Below are 8,522 nucleotides of genomic sequence, written 5' to 3' on the forward strand. Positions count from 1 at the left end.
TATAGCCCATTGTGTTAATTACCAGGTGCACTGAATTCAAGAGTCAAATCTAAAGTGGGAAGAATTGTCTCATCTGACCAAGAGAAGGTGACATTTGTTATTGGTGAGGGGTTATATGAGTCAGTTTTAAAGTATCAATCGTTATCCAGCCATTCCTGATGTAAAATCGACATGTTTCCATGTGCATAACAAGAGGTCTACGCTTGGCTGTGATGCCTATTGTGATAGAGCAGCCTGCCAATGTTCACTCCACATTCCCACATTAAGAATAACAACTTTGGTGAGGTACCAAAAGGGGCTGGACAGTACTGTAAGAATCAGCTCCAGAGAAAAATAGGAAAACTAGAGGGTGGGGGTTTTGCACAATTACAAGAGCAAGGGCAAGGGAACTGCATCCAATTGATGGAGGCAGATGATTGATCTCCAGCTTGAAGTGGGTGAAGTAATGCCAACTGCTTAATTGTGCAGCAGGCTTGTCACGGACTGCTAGTTCTCCATTACCCTGTATTTAACAACCTTGAAGTCCGTGCAGTCAATGCTTTTGTACAAGCACAATGGACTGTTACAAGGCTGAAGCATTGCCAAACTTCTGAAAACACTGTTCTGCTCCAGTCAATTCCGTATGAGCATGGCCCATATCTGACAGACACAGGATTTGACTCAAACAAAGAATTCTTGCCTATTCTTTCTTCTCCCACGCCTTTGCTCAAAATCCCTTTTCAATTTACAATGCAAAACCTGGGAATGATAATTTTGCTTCTGGGTTCTTTTGTTTGTTAAGGCATGCATTAAAATCGCTTAAGAAATGAAGGAATATTTGTTGGGAGCATCAACTCAGCTATAAAAGATCAATTGCAAAAAAGTTTAATAAAAATAAATCGATGTTAATGCATTTTGAGAATTATTAATAGAGAAATCAATTAATATATTACACATTTATGTCGGAATAATTTTTATGTTTAAGATACATTTAAGGTTTATAATAAACATGCAAACTCAAATGGATATTTTATAAATCTGAGCTAAACAAATTGATAAAGTCAAGAAATTCTGGTTTCCCACACTCAGAATATTAATTGGTCAGTAGCCACAGAATCACATGGGCTGCATTAAGTCCAGGGTGAGTTTCACCCCTTTATGGCTGTTCATGTTTTGATGAAACAACACGATTTCCTGGTCATGTTGGCTACCATCACATATTCAAAATGACATTTTGTTTTAAATTGCAGATTTATTACCAGGGAGATTTTTTTTAATGCCTGCTAATGTTTTATTTGAACATCTCCTCCCTTCTCATACACCTGGACTTTAATTATCCCTTGAGGTGGCTCTGTGGAAAGTATTTGGACTATGCAATAGCACATGCACAGTGTACCTCACATCCCAGGATGAATGGATGAATCAATGCCAGTCAGCTGGTATTCTGAAGGGAAGTTTTTCATTAGTTTCTGGACTTTCACTTCAGTTTATTCAATTGCACTGGAAAACTAAGAGGTGAGATATTCAATGCCTGATGCGATAAATTGTATATGGATTATTAAAAATAGCTCTCTGCGTTGAGATGAGATTAATGCTGGTAAACTTCAAAAACTTTTAAAGCTTCATTTTGTGTTTGGGAGGTGAATTAATCAGCCAGTCCGTGATGAAAGAAATAAAGCTTTGTTTAAAGAAAGAAAAAACAAGTAAAGGCATGCTATGACATACATTTGTATGCAGGATGCAATCGGGTTCTTTTAACCTAAACACATTTACTACCAACCCTTTGTGTCTGTAGTGGTCTTTGGAAAATTGTGCATGTGTATGGTGGCCACTGGTTCTTCTGCAGTGATGCAAGTTTGTCGCCCATCACAATTGACTTCACTGTTGCTATATTTTAGTGCAAATATGTGGTTTGCAAACAACGCAGGACTTTAAGATTTCCCTTTGTTGAAACATTAAGGCAAATCGCCTGTCTGCTAATTAAAAGTAAAAATGGAAGGAGGTATGTCAGGAGGGATATAGTGCAGGTTTGAGATTTCTTGCCACCATCTGTTGCAGAAATGTCGAGACGCAGGGACCAGGGTTCCTGAGCTTAGGTTTGGATGTGCTTTGAATGAGCTATTCCTACATTACAGACCAATATTATAGATGGATTAACAATGCAAGGTTGCCACACCTGATCCAAGGAGTCCTGTAGGAGTGTTTAGATTTTTAGAGATACTACGTGGAAACAGGCTCTTCGGCCCACTGAGTCAGCACCAATCAGCGATCACCCTGTACACCAGCACTATCCTGCACTAGGTGTAGCGGCAGAATTTTATATCGTTCAAGAGATTACTCCCTCTAGTCGCTAAATGGACTACATGGTTAAGGGGAATGTCTTCATACGCATGCAAGCTCTAAGTCGGGGACCTTTAGAGCGTCTTCACAGATAAATCTTCAAAACACAGTCTTTTGATTAATAAATTCTTTATTGTTGATGAAAAACAATAAGGTACATCCAAACGCCTTCCGACTCGTACACTATAATCTTCATCCAACTTCAGCTTATTGCATTAAACGCTAGAAAACTCCTCGTGCCTCCGTTACACTTTGCATGGTCAAAGGGTATGCATTCCTCATGCTGGTCCAAAACTAAACTAAAAACTAAACTTCTATGCAAGAAACATAGCTCCAAACACGCCCTAAAATACGTCATAAATCCCACCCACAATATAACGGCAGTCTAAAATTTAAAGACACATGCCATCATTAATGACACACAAAACAAGCCAAATGGCCATTACACTAGGGGCAATTTTCACTTTACAGTAGCCAATTATCCTACAAACCTGTACGTCTTTGGAGTGTGGGAGGAAACCCGGAGAAATTCCATGTTGTCACCGGGAGAAAGTACAAACTCCATACAGACAGCACCCATAGTTAGGATCAAACCCGGGTCTCTGGTGTTGTAAGGCAGGAGCTCTACCACTAGCCCACTGTGCCGCTCCTAAGTTCTTGTCAATTAACGGTGAGAAAGGACAAGCGTGGGCTTAATGACTTCCTTCAATTACTTAACATATAGGTTTACACTCATTCATAAAGAGAACCTTTTTTAGATGAGTCACTGGAAGGGTAGTGTGCTTAAAGATTGGAACCTCACTTACAACAGCAAAAAACATTGTTATGTTAACTCTACCAATGTGCACAATGGTCCTTGTGCATGTCAGCACAAACAAAGGCCATTCATTGTGCAGAGTTGATGCAAGTAGTTCACTGGATCACAAGATCAGGAGAATTTAGGGAACCTGAAGAGTGATGGACATCCCACTTGGGAAAGATTGGGGCTTTGTGGCACGAATGTAAAGATGTAGCGGGGCCATGAACTTTCTCTCAGGGATGTTTGGGTTTAAAGAAGAAGCAGATGAAGGGACAAGGGCTGATGATCAGAGATACGAAAGAAGCCAGAATTATAGAATTGCTGCATTGAAGACAAATTCAAGCAAAAGTCACAGCCTTTCAGGGGAGAATAAAGTAAAACTGAATGAAAGCAACAAGAAAGCAGTGAAAAGTAAAAAAAAGTGACTGGATTTATCTTCAGCTTCCGAGAGTGAATGAATGCACTGGCACACACAGGCTGTTGCAATCATTTATTTGATATACATCAAACTTACAATCAGTCTATAGAGCTCCTGAATAAGCCATAATCCTATCCAACCATAACATATTTGGGTAAGTCAAAATTGAGTTGAATTACACGGATCTTCTGTCTCCCACCAAATAAACTTCTGAGACTTTACACAATCCGACCTTCAAGAGGCAGGAGCCCCGAACACCACCCTCAGATCTCCCTGAGAATCATTAATGAGGACAAGCTGTGACTCCAGCCCTACCTGCTCCCCTTCAATCCCGCTCAAGCACGTACGGCAGGCAGGCAGGCAGGCTGTGGTTAGCTCCCAAACCTGATTAATGGCACCCATGTCAGCATAGTCACTGAGAAATGATTTGTGGTGTCCATTAACCGTTTAAAAGCGGAGCAGGCATTTCCAGTAGCAGCTGGAGTGTGAGCTGGGTGGTGGTGTGCACATCAGTCTGGGCATTTGGATCGGTCCCCGACCACTATTGCTCATTCCTCCAGACCAGCCGCAGCCACAGTATAAAGGGAATTAATTTCTGTTTTCAAATTCGACTGCATCCATTGCTTTTCATTCACCCCGGTGAGACAGAGCATTACTGGGCCCAGTGCTGTCTTTCACCCCTGCTGGGACAGAACCCTCCTGGGTCACTATTCACCATTCACCCCCTCTCTTACAGAGAGTCCAACGCTCTTCATTCACACACACACACACTCCCACCCTCCACTCACTCTCCCAATCTGGCAGTGAGGCCTGGGAATAAGGCTTCCACTTCTCCCCAGGAGAGATCTCCTTCGTTCAGCTGAAAGTTTAATATCCCATAAGATGCACAAAAATGTGGAAAAGAGTAGGAATAGGCCATTCAGCTCCTGCTCTTCCAGCATATATTATTGTAGCTGCTCCTGGAATATCAGCACCTTATAACTGTTGTTGCCATGTTACCCTTAATGTTTACTGACCCATGCTGACCTTTCTGTCCTAGGCCTCTATTGCCAGAATAATGCCCCTGTCCCACTTAGGCGATTTTTTAGGTCACTACAGGCTACTAGGCTGTTGCCAGGGTGTCGCCACATGGTCGCCAGGGTGTTGCCAGGGTGTCGCCGGGGTGTCGTCAGGGTGTCATCGGGGTGTCGCCAGGGTGTTGCCAGGGTGTAGCCTGTATGATCATGAGTCGTCTCCTCAGTCGCCCAAAGAATCGTAGCGTTTTTCTGGTCGCTGCTGGATTTTTGAAATGTTCAAAACTTTTCGGCGACAGTCAGCAACAGTTGACTTGATGCCAATGAACGTAGCTTGACTTCTTCTGACATAGATGCTGTCGTAGATTGTTGCCAGGATGACGTAGGTTGTCACTGGTGCTGACTTTGGTGAATTCCATTGGCGACTACCTACGTCAACCGGCAACAGGTACCAGCGGCTGAATTGTCTTACCAGGTCGTAGCTTGTCACGGGTGGACGTGGGTGTGGTCGTGGGTGTGTTCGTATGTGGACGTCCTAATGGGTCGCCGGTTGTTGGTAGCTTGCCTTAGCTTGATGTCGACTAGGTGGTAGGTTGCTGTAGACATTGTCAAAGGGGCGGGTCCATTCGCCGGCTTTTCGGCGACCTGCCACGACTCTGACAGCCACCGGCATTCACCAAAAAAAATCGCCTAAGTGGGACAGGCCCATAAGGCTACATGCAAACTGGCGGAATAGCACCTCATATTCTGCTTAGGTAGCTTGCAAACAAACCATATGAACGTTGAATTCTCCAATTTTAGTTAACTTCCTGTACTCTCCCCCTACTATATACCTAATAGTACTATCTACCTACTACTTTTCAGGTTTTGTCCTGCTCCTCTTCTCTTCCAGTTTTCTTCCCAACCTCCACCACAATCAGTGTGAAGAAGCAACGTCACCTATCCATGTTCACTAGAGATGCTATCTGACCCAGTTACTCCTGCACTTTGTGCCCTTCTTTGTAAGCCAGCATCGGCAGTTCTTTGTTTCTATCCTTTAAAGCTTGTGTCCAGAAATCTATTAATATGTTCAGCATCTTGCCCTCCACTGCCCTCTGTGAAGGGAAAGGAAGGTTTACCAGCCTCCAAGTGAAGACATTTCTTCTTATGGTGTTAGCCCACATTCTGAGACTGTTACCTCAGGATCTAGATTTCCCACCCAAAGGAAACTTCCTCCTTGCATTCACCTTACCTTATTGTATCACTGCTAGGACTTCATGTGGGGACAATTGTCTGCTTTCCACATTCCTTCCTTTATTTGTTCTCCAAGTCATTCTTCATAGTGAACATTGACTTGTACGCTGTCACCAAGTCCTTCCCTGGAAAAAAGGCATCTGCATTTCCCAGACAAAGTCATTAGACTGCGATCAGATGTGTGAGCTGGTTGGAGTTTCCTGCTTCTCCTGCAGAACCCATGTGTGCTTTAGGTGCTAACAAGACTGGGTGTTGGTGCAATCCCCGAGTGAGTGAATATCTGCCAACATTCAGTGCTAGCAGAAAGAACTCTCAAATCCCCCCCCAAGCAGGGTTAGAGTTCCCGTGCAAACATACAGCTTCCAATTTATTTTTATAGTGCATTGAAATTTTAATAACCATAGACAGAGACGTGCAACAGCGGATATATTGTAATCTTATTGTATTGCATTTATTTTTGTAAAGTTTGTAATAATACAATGCAATATATTATAACTATAGTTATTATTATGTGACTACTAATTATATTATTATTATTATTATTGGGTGGGATATTGGTGAGTCTGCCTTCACCCCACATTAATTTTGATTCTTATCGTCAATTGTGTTGGGGACATATTTTGTGTGGTGCAGAAAGTCCTCTGGTGGACATGTGGAGACTGCATGTCGAGTTACCTGCTACTGTGATTGCCTGTGGTTAAAGAAAATAATCCAAATGTAGCCCGATTATTACCTACAGCCCAGAGTGACTGGAGTCATTCTAGCCAAAAATGCGGGTTACAATACCTTTATATAAGGGATTTCACAAACAGTATGGTACTATTGAATCAGTTAGGTCAGAACACAAATAGCGAAGGGGCTGTTTGCAAAGTGATCATCTTCCAGCACAGCACAGACACTGATGTGGCAGCGTTTACCATTGGCAGTATTGAGTCAGGGAGGGGTCCTCTGTATTACCTTAATAACTTGCTTGAAGCCTATTGTTTTGAGTGAGTTTTTGCAAACTGTTTGCATTTCTCTGAAGATAGTCACAAAAAGCTAGAGTAACTCAGCGGGACAGGCAGCATCTCTCAAGAGAAGGAATGGGTGACGTTTCAGGTCGAGACCCTTCTTCAGACTGTCTCAGTAGTACATGGCTGATTGTACCCCTGTGAAGTGCCTTGAAGTGCTACATACAGTAAACTCCATCAACACAGCATGTTCACAACTGCGTGGTGCTGGACCGATAGACTTTCTGGATTATTTGATGTTATTTCCCAAAGAAAACTCCAACATACTTTTAACTGAAGAAGCTTAACTGAAGAAGGCTCCCAACCCGAAACATCACCTGTCCATGTTCTCCAGGGATGCTACCTAACCCACTCAGTTACTCCGGCACTTTGTGCCTGGTTTTGTAAACCAGCATCTGCAGTTCCTTGTTCCTATACTTTTAACGCACCTTTTTAGATATTGTATTTTAGTACAATATCTTTTCCATTGAACCCAGGGAATTGCCCAGCTCAGGAAACATGATCCCACTAATTTTAAAGGGAGTGCAGGCAGTAGGACCTTGGTGACTTTCAAGGGAACATGGAAAAGAGTCCCCAGTGAGTTTCAAGGGCGTGTTGAAACCAATCCCCACTAAACCAGAAGCCGGACCATCAGGATTTTGAAATAATCAACAGCAGAATATCGGAATTTTATTGTAGCATTTGACTATGTTTCACACAAGGAATGGTATGTGTGTGGAATGATCTACTGGAGCAGATTTTATTCTATTCCACAAACATCAAAAATATTTCAACTACATAGATTTAAATCCATTAGAACTGAAATTTAAGAGGTAACAGGGTGGTAGCTCTGTGGCCCCCTTCATTGAACTTGTGGCCCCCTAAATCCCAAAATGTTTCTGTGGCCCCCCTGAAATTTGCCATGGCCCCAGGTTGGGAATCACTGTGCTAGAAGAGGCTGAGGCAGGCACTACAACAACAACATCAAAAAAACATTTGGACAGGTTCATGGATATGAAAGATGTGGAGGTATATTGGTCGAACACAGACAAGTAGGACTTGTAGGGATGGGATTTTGGACTAATCTCCCTCCCCCACCTCCACCTCCACACACTGCCCCCATCTGGTTTGTGGGTTAATTGGCTACAGTAAATTGTCCCTCGTCTGTAGGGTAGAACTAATGTATGGGGTCATTGTTGGTCGGCGTGGATTTGGTGGGCCAAAGGGCCTGTTTCCATGCTGTAGCTCTAAACTAAAACTAATCTGGGATTCCGCAACAGACTTTGGTAAACTGCACGCTCACTACTGGGAAAATCACGGCATATACACTACTGATGCAGCCAATAATTGCTTCAAGAATAGTTTTTCAGTCCGGGTTAGAATTGCCTTTCCAACCTACTCCCTCTGTGGGTAACAGGCAGAGTGAAACCATACTGTGTATGATTAAGTTCTAGCCTTGGGTGTTGAATTAGTAGATCAAATCAACTGCACATACCTAAATAATACATGTCTGCCCAGGGACATCAGTCAGTCTGGATCTATTGAGAGGATAATTACTACCTTGCACTGGACTCATCTCACAAGCTGTAGACAAATCAGGTCTAGGCACACAAGACATTGATAGCTCGCTTGAAACCAGGACTGCCTGCCTTTGAAGGCAGAGTAATGTTTCAATCATTGACATCGCCTTCAGTACCAAAAGGAAAATTGGTGTATTTAGAAGAACAAAAAGAGCGGAGGATGGTGGTGGC

Source organism: Leucoraja erinacea, chromosome 28, assembly GCF_028641065.1.
Source record: "Leucoraja erinacea ecotype New England chromosome 28, Leri_hhj_1, whole genome shotgun sequence".
Taxonomy (NCBI): Eukaryota; Metazoa; Chordata; class Chondrichthyes; order Rajiformes; family Rajidae; genus Leucoraja; species Leucoraja erinaceus.